Here is a 12,737-nt window from a genome sequence, read left to right as displayed (position 1 = left end):
CAGCAGACCCAGCCCTGAGGTGGTGTGGGGAAGTTCAAGGGGACCCAAGCCCCTGGCTCCACGGTGTACATGGCGTTGCATGTGATCATTGATGACTCTGTCTCTGCCCCGATACCTGTGTGCCGCTGTCCTGCCCAGGTTTGTTTTTCTAATCTTTCAGATGATTCCAGAGAAACTACAGCAACCAGCATGCACCAGAGTCTTCAGACACATGGGGTGTAATATATATATATAGTACCACAATGCATCTGGGCCCAGCAGATAAGCCCTGGACTAAAACAGGATCAAGGGACTCATTACCCAAATGGAAATTGTACAGTGTCAATGCCCCTTATGTGACCACTATTTTACCGCAGGTGTAGCCATAATTTGGATTACCACAGCAGGTCCTCTCTAAAATAGGCATACACAGGACATGTTTTTGGCCTGTTGTGGTCTCATTTACGATGTTCTACTCTTCACTAAGCGGATTCTGGGATGATCGCTCACTCGTATTTCACATGTGGTGCCCAGGGTTTGCGTCCTCCTCCCTCCAGTTGCAATCGTGTGGGCTTTGGTCTTCTGTGCTCCAGAAGCCAGTCCAGAAAAGACTACTGCACCTGCACTTGTCCCGTGCCGTCCAAGCCAAAGAGGACAGCCGGGCTGAGGAAAACCCTATGAATGCATTATCTGCCCCCGCTCAGGTGCCCCACTGAGTGCAGTGGCATTAAGTGCAAGGACAGTAGGACACACTGCGGGCTGAATTGCTTCCATTAAACAGCTGATGGTGTGTTGCACTGCGCGGTAGCAGGGACGTAAACTCAAGAATAAAGCAAATCGAAAAAACACAACCAGGCCAGGTGTGTAACATATGGAACTGATATTTGCATTGAATACAGATTGTATTTTTGCATTGAAAATGGTGGCTCTGACGTCAACAGTGACCTCTGCGGGTTTCAACATTGACCCCTCATACTGCAACCCCCCCACCCCCACGGGACCGGATTACTGCTATCAAGGGCCTGGTTTCGCTTGAATGACTGCATGCAGGCCGTAGGCGGCACATGACAAGCTCACAAACATTTCTAACTGAAGGTGCACTTTTCTCTTTCTAAAGATTACCCTTGTTTTTCCCCTCTATTTTATCGCCAACCATCGCCCTAGAAATAGTTGTGATGTGTATTATCGGAGTTCTCAACGCGTCAATTTCCAGATTGCACTTCTAATCCTTTGGGAGCACACTTCCGGTAGGAGAGTGCTTGTAAGAGGCAACACTCAGCACTTACTGCCAATCATCAAAGCAATACAGCAGGTTTCTCTCGAGGGCTTCTGAGTGAGAGCTGCTAAATGGGGAGATGGCGGCCATCTTGGATCGGCAGCCTCGGCACTCCATTTATTTGCCTGCACAGAATATTTCAGGACTATCCTGAGGTGGACTAGCAAAAGGATCTCCATGTAAAACTATCACGGCGTGCATTAAAGACAGGTTGCAGCCTCGGTTCCTGACAGCACAGGCGAATAAAATGCAGTGGATTATTTTTGAAAGAGCTGCAATTTATTTTTAAAGTCATGGGTTATCTTTTTACGGTTATCATCAAATTAACCTCAACCTAATAATTGTAACTAAGATTTAACCCCAAAAAAATCTGTAACTGATAAAAATGTAGACAGGCCTTTTCAAAATTAAATTGCATGTGTGGGTGTAAAGTGCAGTAGATGCAAATTGTGATTGTGGCCGTCTGTACATTTTGCAGGCATGAGGAATGTGGAGCGGGGTGGGATACTCTAGAAGCAACATGCAAAGAAGAAAGACTATATGAAGAGGCGGGAGGGAAGTGCAGCGGGAAGGGATACTCTAGGAGTAACATGCAAAGAAGAAAGACTATGCAAAGGAAGTGCAGCAGTGATGGGATACTCTAGGAGCAACATGCAAAGCAGAAAGACTATATGAAGAGGCGGGAGGGAAGTGCAGCGGGATGGGATACTCTAGAAGCAACATGCAAAGAAGAAAGACTATATGAAGAGGCGGGAGGGAAGTGCAGCGGGATGGGATACTCTAGGAGCAACATGCAAAGAAGAAAGACTATATGAAGAGGCGGGAGGGAAGTGCAGCGGGAAGGGATACTCTAGAAGCAACATGCAAAGAAGAAAGACTATATGAAGAGGCGGGAGGGAAGTGCAGAGGGAAGGGATACTCTAGAAGCAACATGCAAAGAAGAAAGACTATATGAAGAGGCGGGAGGGAAGTGCAGCGGGATGGGATACTCTAGGAGCAACATGCAAAGAAGAAAGACTATATGAAGAGGCGGGAGGGAAGTGCAGCGGGAAGGGATACTCAAGAAGCAACATGCAAAGAAGAAAGACTATATGAAGAGGCGGGAGGGAAGTGCAGCGGGAAGGGATACTCTAGGAGCAACATGCAAAGAAGAAAGACTATATGAGGAGGCGGGAGGGAAGTGCAGCGGGATGGGATACTCTAGGAGCAACATGCAAAGAAGAAAGACTATATGAAGAGGCGGGAGGGAAGTGCAGCGGGAAGGGATACTCTAGGAGCAACATGCAAAGAAGAAAGACTATATGAAGAGGCGGGAGGGAAGTGCAGCGGGAAGGGATACTCTAGAAGCAACATGCAAAGAAGAAAGACTATATGAAGAGGCGGGAGGGAAGTGCAGCGGGAAGGGATACTCTAGAAGCAACATGCAAAGAAGAAAGACTATATGAAGAGGCGGGAGGGAAGTGCAGCGGGAAGGGATACTCTAGAAGCAACATGCAAAGAAGAAAGACTATATGAAGAGGCGGGAGGGAAGTGCAGAGGGAAGGGATACTCTAGGAGCAACATGCAAAGAAGAAAGACTATATGAAGAGGCGGGAGGGAAGTGCAGCGGGAAGGGATACTCTAGAAGCAACATGCAAAGAAGAAAGACTATATGAAGAGGCGGGAGGGAAGTGCAGCGGGAAGGGATACTCTAGAAGCAACATGCAAAGAAGAAAGACTATATGAAGAGGCGGGAGGGAAGTGCAGCGGGATGGGATACTCTAGGAGCAACATGCAAAGAAGAAAGACTATATGAAGGGGCGTGGGGGAAGTGCAGCAGGATGGGATACTCTAGGAGCAACATGCAAAGAAGAAAGACTATGCAAAGGAAGTGCAGCAGTGATGGGATACTCTAGGAGCAACATACAAAGCAGAAAGACTATATGAAGGGGCGTGGGGGAAGTGCAGCAGGATGGGATACTCTAGGAGTAACATGCAAAGAAGAAAGACTATGCAAAGGAAGTGCAGCAGTGATGGGATACTCTAGGAGCAACATGCACAGAAGTAAGACTTTATGAATAGGCGTGAGGGAAGTGCAGCGGGATGGGATACTCTAGGAGCAACATGCAAAGAAGAAAGACTATATGAATAGGCGTGAGGGAAGTGCAGAAGGATGGGATACTCTAGGAGCAACATGCAAAGAAGAAAGATTATATGAAGAGGCAGGAGGTGTTAGAGATTTTGTCAGAGGGCTATGCCTAAACTCATGATATTCTCTTATGGTGGTAAAGTGGTATGGCGTTATTATGATAATGCCCTATATGGTGTGACACAACTCCCCTCCAATTCCTGTATTCGATTTAGGGTCAACTCTAAACACAGATTATCAGGCTTAGTACATTTGGAAACTTGACAGTGCTGTCCCCCAGCAACTTATCTATGAGACTGGGCTACTGCCTTGTTGGCAGTTCTGTTCAGCTGTCAACATGCACAGGCGACATACTGCACACTCACACTCTTTCTAACTACAGCCCAAAATTTATAATTTTCATGAAAGCCTTTACCCTTACCTTCTTGCCTTTGTAAGCATATTAAATACAGTGACCAAAATTTCATAAATAAATGTTTCAGATGCAAAATTATTTTTGTTATGCATGTTTATCTTGGCAGATAACTTACCACTTGTACACAGCAATCATTACATAACGATATTTGGTAGTGCAAACGTGGAAGGGCAGTTAAAAAGAAAATAAAAAGTTTAAAAAATAAAGACCATTAAATAATAATGGACTGTAATCAGTTTCCCCGACCTTGGATCGTGGGACTTGCAAGAAGCCACGCTTAATAAAAAACTCTTGCACCTTTTAGAAATACATTTGCATGTGACATTGAGCAATTACACATTGAAAACTTCTGGCTGACTATGAAAAAAATCAATTTATTCAGTCATGCCCTCATGTTTTACTGGCATGCTCACCTTGCACATGGAAGATTCTCTCTCTGTTATCTCTGGAACACCCCTCTCTGTGTCAGTTTGGCAGCAAATTCAGCCCCGACCTCCAGCCCACAGGGATGATGCAAACTCTATGCTAGGATAACCGCTTCCCCGTCTATCGGCTGCCTTCTGCTCAGCTGTTGTTTGTCTGCCTGGAAGCCTCTGTCAGCCCGACCCACACCCACTGGATCTCTTCCTTATAAAGTCTATCCCTGTCATTCAACAGAACCTGCCTCTTTTTCTGACATGCGCACATCACTGGAGCTTGGTCAGAATTTCTCCCCTTGGAGAATAACTTTCCAGAGATATTAGGAAAAATTGCTTCCTGGAGCATACAATAGTGCCTTCTCAATAGTGCCTTTTTCCTCGCAGTTTGTGTAATGAAATCACAGCCAGTAAACTGTGCTTGCACATTTTAAACCTATTGCAGAAAAAGCACTTCAATTTCGACCGGTCAACTGGGCCTGCTTTGCACTGCTTTGTTAAGGACGGTTACCAAATTAATTTGAAAGGGTGTTAATGGATTAGTTTAGATTATTATGTATACAGTGCAAACCGGACAGCTGATCTGTTTACCCTGAACTCTTAGCATTTTAATCACGTGCTTACTGTACAAATGTGCATTTCCATTTGAATTGTGCATTAACCATTCGATGTTCGTATTCTCCACATGAATCCCCTTGCCACGGTTTGCTGCTCACTTACTGCCTCCATATACAGTATCCCTACGGAGGGAAGTACAGTGGGATGAAATACTCTAGGAGCAACATGCAAAGAAGAAAGACTATATGAAGAGGCGTGAGGGAAGTGCAGCGGGATGGGATACTCTAGGATCAACATGCAAAGAAGAAAGACTATATGAAGAGGCGCGAGGGAAGTGCAGCGGGATGGGATACTCTAGGATCAACATGCAAAGAAGAAAGACTATATGAAGAGGTGGGAGGGAAGTGCAGCGGGATGGGATACTCTAGGATCAACATGCAAAGAAGAAAGACTATATGAAGAGGCACGAGGGAAGTGCAGCGGGATGGGATACTCTAGGATCAACATGCAAAGAAGAAAGACTACATGAAGAGGCACGAGGGAAGTGCAGCGGGATGGGATACTCTAGGATCAACATGCAAAGAAGAAAGACTATATGAAGAGGCGCGAGGGAAGTGCAGCGGGATGGGATACTCTGAGTGGAAATAAACAAACGCCAGGGCAATATCACTGCTAACTTGTCCCGAGTAGAGCACTGTGAACCATGGCAGGCTCTCCACAACTAAACTTTAACCTTGCTAAGAGGAATACTCGGACTGGGAATGGTTAGGCGATGCGATGGGGGGCTGTAATGGCCAGGGGCAGATGCCTGGGACTTAAAGGAACAGCAGAGAACTGGCTAGTCACGAATCAAAGCCTGACATGTGACTTCAGCACTACATGTGTTGTGGCTCACAGCATTGCCTCACAATGCCATTCTGGGCAAATGAGCCTTATTCCTAGCACATGACACGCGTAACTGCACATGTAAGCAGTATCAGGCATGTAAGGCTACAGCTAGAACAAGGGAGCAGCAGCAGTGCATACAAGACGGCTCTTTGAATATGATGACAGCTCCTTGGCTTTTGAGGCTACGCTTAGCATGTATGGACTATACCTGGAATGTGAATATAGAACTGGCATATGACGGTTTCATGGGTTAGATAGGGCATATGATGGCAGGACCTCGTATACAATGACCATTCCTGGCGTTTCAGGTGATAACCACATAAGAGGCACTACCGTACTAACTGGTACTTCCTATAGGAGCTGCACATGGCATGCAAGGCTGCAACAGGCAGCATATGGGCACATAAGCCTGAATATGCCATATGATGACACACCCTAGTACGTGAGGCTCCATTTGGCATATGCTGGAAACACATGAGACCGATTATGTTGCATAATGGCCTCGCCTGTGCACTTGAGTCTGTATTTTGCAAATGGGGAGTGTAGCTGGCATGTGAGTCTCTAGACCTGGCAAAGGATGGCCGTAGTTGCCTCCTTGAGACATACGGAGGCCCTGCTGGGTGTGGGCATGATATATTATGGCTGAGCACATGCTATATCACAGCACTATGCTGATTTATAGAAGAGTGAGGAATACAAGAAGTAAACTAGTCCTTTGTTTGCTGTTGCAATGCTTTTTAGATTCATGAATCTAACGTCGATTGTAGTTTTCATTTTACTTCTGTGTGTCACTAACCTTGCCCCTGGCATTTGGGGTGCTGGCCCCCTTGCAGCAAGCCACCAGGTTATTGCCATTGTGCTGTACTGTGCTTCCAGTTAGACTTGCCTGCGTGAATAATGCTTCGGAGAGGCACGGGTAGCCATGTACTGGTGATTCCGCTGATATACAGACAGGTGGGTCACGGTACAGGTGGGGCAGCCGGAAGGCTGTAGGAAGAGCCAGCATTCTAGCTGTTTGTGGAATTAGAGGAGGTCAGGTGTGCTTGTGGGGGAATGTTTCAGAATGGATGACATATGGTGGAGTGCGAAAGGCCGGGTTAGCTTGAGCTAGCGGAACGCTACATATATCGAGCTGCACTGTAGTCTTGTGTTGTTTCTTTGGGTCCATTTGCTGCTGTCTTGGTATTTTGTGTTTTTGCAGCTCCGGCTTTGTTGGTGATGAATCAGCATTTGATGGTATTGTGAAGGAATCGTAGGCGCGGTTCCTCTAGAGTCTTTCTTTCTTATCTGTGAGCAGTAGACAAGAAAGAAAGACTGATCCAACAGGCAGATGAACACTGCAGGGCCGTGAGGACTTCATAGGAACAGGAGAGAGGACACACATGGCCCGCTAAGTCCTGGTGGTTCCCACGCGCCCTGTGCAGTAGGTCAGCGGTGACAATTCAAGTTAACATGACATTCCCACTGGCAGGCCAGCACTGGCCACAAGCCATTGTCACTAGAAACCAAACTTTGCATCCAGTATATTAGTGTGTACCTTAAGACATATGCTTCGGGGGTATGCATGCAGACAACACACACAAAGATTAAACTGCCTGCTAAGATTTATTTGGTGGCCTTGGAGGGCGGTGGGGGGCAGGGGTCCTGATGCTGCTTAGCTTTTTAATCCCTCTGCACCCCTCTGAAGCCAGAACGAGGTGCGAGACATGCTTTAATATCCAGATACAAAGGAGTGGCGGCTCTGTGCCAAGTAAATGCCTACAGGGAGCTGCGCCCCACTCTTTGCTCTGATCGACTACCCTAGACTACAGTGGCGGCTTCTCGGCTGCATCGAAACATGATCGAGCAGGCCTCTCCTGGGCACATTGGCAGGCAGAAGCCTTGCCAGGCCCTCGGGGGTTGGCGGGAGGGGCCCTCAGACAAATTGATCCAGATGGATCCATTAATCCTCAAGCAAGGACCCCAGATCCTTCTCTGAAGCCCAGCAAAAAAGACAAAAAAAGAATCCCTGAAATCAAGGAGACTCCTCTTTTGTGCAAAGTTGGAAAAGGTTCCATCAGGGACTGGTCTCAGCGCGCCTTCCTCTGGCATCACTGAATAGGCATCATGTTATGGCACGATAAGAAATCCCATTAAGATAAAAGGACTTTAGCAAGAGTGGTTGCAGCGCACGCGTCCCCACTGCCCCACCATTCTCATGTCATCAGGAATTATGGAAGGTGCCGTGCAAGAGGGATACGGATGGCGAGCAGAGCAGCGACACCGTAAGGACAAGCTACTGATACATAGACACATGGGGTAAAGTCTGGACCCATAGATGGCATCTGTGGCCTGCAAGTCATCAGACCCAGCAGAGGGACTCTGCCCATCTAGGCCTGTGGCGCATGAAGACTCCGGACAGCTTGCGGGCCTTAAGAGTAGTATGTTGGACTGCAAGTTCTGCTATGTGCCAATTTATGTGTTTGGCAGTCCCTGCTTCATAGCAGCTAATTGGAAACATCTGTTTCATGGTTAATGGTGTTCACATTGTATAAATAAAGCTTAAAAAAGACGAGTATGTTACATGCACCGTGTGCCATTAGATCACATATTGTACACATGTGCAGCTCTTTAAAGCCACATGTGAGCTCACAGTGCAACACCAGAACGTCTGGCGGGGAAGTAGAGGTTGGCAATGCAGAAACTATGGGTCCTTGGGGAAAGAGTGGAGACCACTGCTTCATTCAGAAATAGATTAGTGCCAGGGGCCAAAGGTTTTCTAGCGTGTCTGTGCCACTGTATGGCAGCATCTCACCACCCATTACCTACCACCCTCTGCTGCTCCCAAAGTGTCAATATATTTGGGATTGCAGTGGAAGTCCCACCGGCTCATTAAGGGTGATGTGAGCCCCACACAAGGGTGCTGTTTGCTATGAATGCCACTCAAAATAACACAACATAGTAGTTGTGTCTTAAAACGAGACACAACCCTTGTCATCAATTAAATCTGATTCTATAGGTGGCAAAGGGAACATTGGCACTGTCCAAAATACGGCTGAAACAAATACTTTGGCCCATCACAACTTAGTCAAACTCTATACCTCTCCAAAAAACTGATAAAACCTACCCACAATGCACAGATTCTCCTGCACCCTCAGGTATCCCATCAGGAAAGATAGACCTCGGGGGAAATACCACAAACCACCTAGAAAGGTCACCCGCACTGACGCCAGTTGCTGCTGGCTCTACCGGCACCAACGTTGAGCACAATGGTCCTCATTCCAAGTCGGCCAGTCCAGGAAAAAAAGTGACAGTATTCATGGATACCGGCACTTTACTGGACCGGCTGACTATGGGCTTGCCAGTGGGCCACCTGGGGTACAGGCGCCCTGCCGGCAAAAACACCACAATTACTGGCACCGAGATTGCCGGTAATGACGGCAAATCCCCTCATGGAGTCCTACGGGACTAGTCAAACCGGTTAGAAGGTCGCCCTTTGAATTAGACGCCAAGGGCTAGGGTCGCCCTAGAGGCACTTCTTGTTATAGCGATGTGACGAATCAACTTCCGGGGCACCAGTGGTCCAGGGATGAATATCGGTTTCTAAACCATCAATCAGCCCCACACCTCTAGGACACCAGAAGGGATCAGAACAGATTGGAAACAAAAGTCAATTATAAACCTCCTTGTCCAATTTTGGTAACGTGGAAGGAACGGAAGGCTCATCTCCAAAAGGTCGTGGATCGTTAGTTAGTTGCAACACAACGAAAATACAATTACTACCCAATGATAAAAGGGACTATCTAGGCAAGGTTGTATACAAATACCTACTTTATTATTATTCAACTACCAGTTCTAGCACACTACAAAACACATCCCACCCTGTAAAGGAATTCAGAGGACAGACAGTTTCATGAAGGAAAGGAATGCACTCTGGATACTGCCAGGAGGGTAGTCGGTAAAGCAATCAGTTGTTACTGTTCAAGGTTATTTGGTTTCAGTGCCAAGGGAGCAATGGATGGTAAATGTCACTAGGGGTCTTCGGAGAAGGACCAGGGGGACAGAACCACAATGTACCTGGTGCTTGCAATGTTATTGAAGCTCGACAGGGTCCAGTCGGACCCAGGACACTTGCAGCTCCTGCAACACATTTCAAGACAGCAGAAAGCTGCAGGTAAGAGGAGGCACGCAGTTTGGCAAGCAAGGCTGGATGGACAGCTGCACGCTAGCCTACACAGCGACTTAGGGTCAAGAATCATTGTCTCTGTGCTGGTTGGCAGATCTGGAACGCTGGTCGAGGCATCTCGGATGGCTTTAATGACTGCAGCATGACAACAGTCAGTGGTGCAGCCGGTCGCAGTTCAAGGGCTAAACTGCCTCGAAAATGTCCTTAAAAGATAGATGCTGGTTGGTGCTTGTCTTGGCACTCCTCCTTGCTTCTTCGCTGGGCTTGTGTCATCCTTTAAGGCAGACGGCCCAAAGCTGAGGAGAGTGTTTGCAGGCTACGGCCTTGTCCTTTGTTCAGAGACTCTCTGGCACTACCCACCTAGGAAGCTTGCAGGCAGAACCTAGCAGGGTATGCTGTGTGTTGGCTGGGTGCCGGTTCTGGAGCTGCTGGATGGAGCCTGAGTCTGGTATCTCGCTCTGTTCCCTGGGAGATGTTTAGGGGAGGGATCTAGCTTCCCTCTTGGAAATCCTGGCCTTCCTTCACTGGCGGAAGTTGTAAGGCATACAGTACCTTCAGCCAGGTTCCAAATGAGTCCTGCATCTTACTCCTTTCAAAGTCTTTGGATGATCTGCTAGGAGTGGGGCTCAGCCCTCATTTAAAGCCAAATTGGTCCCTGTGATTGGTGCAGGCTAAGCCTACCTTAAAGAACCAATCCTGAATTTCCACCAACACACTTCGGTTATGTGTGAGGTCAAAACCAGAGTGCTTTGCAACAGGAAAGGTAAAGGAGTGAAAACATGTACTACTGAGTCCCACCCATCTTACTGTGTGCTGTGAATCAAAGTGTCTCTCTGGTTAATTGAACTCTCTGTGGTTCCTAATTAAAAGCTGCAAGTCTCCCTTGAAGCATCGGACAGACCAGACTTATGGTCGCTGCCAACCCACATACTCACACCTTTCTGAACGGGGTCTCCCTGCAGGGATGACCACTGTAAACAGTTTCCCCAGACATGACATTTCCCTGCCCTTGAAACTAAGAGGTGGGAGCTGACTTCAGGTTGACACAGATGCATATAAAATGGGTGCTGGGTATCCTGTCCTTTATCAGTCCTGCAACTAGGCCTCTCGCAGGCATGCTTCAATTAACGTCTCATCAGTATGCGCTGCCACTAGCAGGGAGGACAAATGGTAGGGCAGATCCATGGAGCCTTTGTCAGTTAATGAGGCTGGCCATGGCAGGAGGAAGGTTTTGCCTTACCCCTTCCTGAGATGCTTTGATGTACCCTTTGCTGTCACATTCCAGCTGAACATGACAGGAGGACTGTGCCTGTAGGCTGTGTCCACCTAGAGTACAAGTGACCATGTGTTTGTTGTGCGGCGAGCATAGGAATATGTGTGTGGATTAGCCCCGCACATTTTTTCCGGAGGTTGATCTCCCATCATTCAATTTCATTACACATTCTCCAAAAAGCCCAAGCGAGCGCAGACTTTCTGTGCGATGGTCGAATTCCTCACAAGCGGTCATGTGGGATCTGCTGCAGTTACCAGTAACAAGAGGTGGGGTCAGGCTATGGATCCTACAGCAGCGGCGTTGGAATGGCCACGAAAGATGGTCAAGCCGTTGTCAAAAATGCAAAACTCTTTCTCTCCCATCAAATATTGGATGGTATACAATAGTCTAAGCTAGAGAGAACCAGAGCTTGAGACACCATGAACTTCTGGGGGAAGGAGAGGAAAGGCAGAGTACCTCTGAGGAGGTGCAGTCGGATATTTGACTCGGGGTCATCTTTGACTCCGCCCTTTCCTTCTCTGCCCACATCTCTGAGGTCTCTAAAAAGTCAAATTTCTGACTGCACCTCCTCAGAGGTACTCCGCCTTTCCTCTCCTTCACCCAGAAGCTCATGGTATCTCAAGCTCTGGTTCTCTCTAGCTTAGACTATTGTAACAGCCTCTTTCTAAATGTACCTGCCTCTACTCTCCGCCCTCTGCACCTAATCCAGAACAGGACTGCAAGACTTGTCCTTGGCCTCAAGCCATGGGATCGTATCTCTCCAGCTCTGAAATCTCTCCACTGGCTCCCAGTGGATGCAAGGATTAAATTCAAAACCCTCTGCATTGTCCACAAGGCTGTCTGGGGCCTGGGTCCAAAATACCTTCAGCTATTCCTTGGCAAATACCTCCCCTCTTGAGCTCTTCGCTCCTCTACCTCCAACTCACTCAGGGTCAGTTGTTTTTCTAAGAAACGAGCTGAGGGTAGATCTCTGTCGCCTCCCTGCCACTCTAAAACTTGAGGAGAACCATCTCCAGTTCCGGAAGCATCTCTTTTCTTCTGCCTTCGCTCCCCCTCTCCCCAGCTGATCTGTTCTCTCTTGGCACCGTGCACCTGGCCACCCTCTGTCTTTTGGGCCCAGGTAGCTGCTCATCTTGCCACCCTCCCGCACTGCCTCGGGGTCACCCCTTGCACTGGAGTCTGTATCTGTACCCATACAGCCCCCCTTTTTCTTCCTGCACTTATCAGACCTACCCTGTCTGCTGCCTTAAACCTAGCACTTGCAATTTGCTGGCTGCATTACCACTGTTTGTTGCCTTTATTATTTATTTATTGTTATTTATCTATTTCTCCTCTGCTTCGCACTTTCCACCTCTCCCCCCTTCCATGCACTTTTTCCCCTCCACCCTCTCCCATGCACTTGCGTGTTCTCAATGTCACTGGGCCTAGTAAGATCGCTGTTTTGTTCTCCCCTGTTCTCCTCCCTTGCTTTGCTCTGAAACACTTGTGTACGAGTGCGATAGAAATAAAATATCAATCAAAAATCAATCAATGGTATCTCACTCGCTCAGTTGTTGAAGAGTACTAAAAGAAGTAGTCGAACTATGTTCACTACTAGCCTGTACCACTTCCCACAAACCCCATCGCCACCCCCTCCTCC

The 12,737-nt window shown here is 47.7% G+C and overlaps 1 protein-coding gene across 4 annotated transcripts in view; it reads right to left on the bottom strand.

The window, feature by feature from the left end:
- Positions 1-12,737, bottom strand: part of FGF12 (fibroblast growth factor 12) — a 1,478,828-nt gene that overhangs the window by 343,988 nt on the left and 1,122,103 nt on the right. The gene's annotated exons all lie outside the window — the stretch shown is intronic.

Source organism: Ambystoma mexicanum, chromosome 10, assembly GCF_040938575.1.
Source record: "Ambystoma mexicanum isolate Mex_15411 chromosome 10, UKY_AmexF1_1, whole genome shotgun sequence".
Taxonomy (NCBI): Eukaryota; Metazoa; Chordata; class Amphibia; order Caudata; family Ambystomatidae; genus Ambystoma; species Ambystoma mexicanum.
This window is presented reverse-complemented; position numbering and strand designations above follow the sequence as displayed.